Raw genomic sequence first — 1,295 nt, forward strand, 5'->3', positions numbered from 1 at the left:
AAAATAAAGATTACCCTCTGGCTCGCGAAAACCCAAGGGAAAGTTAGTAGGTTGTTAGGCAAATGTAAAACCAAGGTTGGGCCTTGCTGGAGGAGTTCTCTTCAAAGCGAACTGTCAAGGGGTTCCCATAAACCCGACAACGTAACAAACGCAAAATCAAGGAACATAACACCGATATGACAGAAACTAGGGCGGCAAGAGTGGAACAAAACACCGGGCGAAAGGTCGAGCATTCCACCCTTTACCAAGTATATAGATGCATTAATTAAAATAAGAGATATTGTGATATCCCAACATAAACATGTTCCAACATGGAGCAAGCTTCAACTTCACCTACAACTAACAATGCTATAAGAGGGGCTAAGCAAAGCGGTAACATAGCCAAGCAACGGTTTGCTAGGTAAGGTGGGTCAGAGGCTTGACATGGCAATATGGGAGGCATGGTAAACAAGTGATAAGTAGCACAGCATAGCGCTAGAACGAAGCAACTAGCAAGCAAAGATAGAAGTGATATCGAGGGTAATGGTCATGTTGCCTGAGATCCCGTGTAACGCCCCGGACTCGATGCACCAGGTGTCTTCCAGTTATTCGCCGTCCTTACCATGTCATTTGCTTGGCGTGTTGCATTTTGCCATGACATCATCTGCATGTTTTTCAAAACTTGCATCCGTTCGGGTTTCGCCGGTTCTCTCCGTTGTCCGTTCTGAGCCTTACCACACTCGCACGTGCCCCGTCGCCCCCTCTCAGACCTTGTTTGGTGAGCGGGAGAAAAACGTTCCCGGAATGGGCCGAGATTTTCCGAGTGGCCTTGGTATATCACCAGTAGACCGCCCGTTAAATTTCGCTCCATTTGGAGTTCGTTGGATGCCCCAACGGTTAACCGCGTATCCCGAAACCACTCTCTATTTGCAGCCCAGCCCCACTTCACCACAGCTCATGAGCCCATCCAAACCCCCTCCATGCTCTCGGTCGTTGGATCACGATCGTGTGGTCCTTCTACCTATAAAAGGTCCTCCCCCTCCATTTTTCGCGGATGAACCTTAGCCTCATCTTCCTCCACGCCGCCGGACGCGTCTCCGCCGTGCCGGACATGTCCGCTCGTCGCCCCGTCCAATAGAGTGCCGCCACGTATCCCCGCCGGCCTCTCTCTCTCTCTGTGCCCCGCCGCTGGGCCCGCCAGGCCCATCGCTGGCCCGCCCCCGGGCCCGACCGAGCCGCGCCTCACGGTGGAGCCCCGGGCTCCGCCCAAGCGATCCGCCGCCATCCGCCGGAGCTCCGCTCCTCCGGCCGCCTCC

This window comes from Triticum aestivum, chromosome 3B, assembly GCF_018294505.1.
Source record: "Triticum aestivum cultivar Chinese Spring chromosome 3B, IWGSC CS RefSeq v2.1, whole genome shotgun sequence".
NCBI classification, from domain to species: Eukaryota; Viridiplantae; Streptophyta; class Magnoliopsida; order Poales; family Poaceae; genus Triticum; species Triticum aestivum.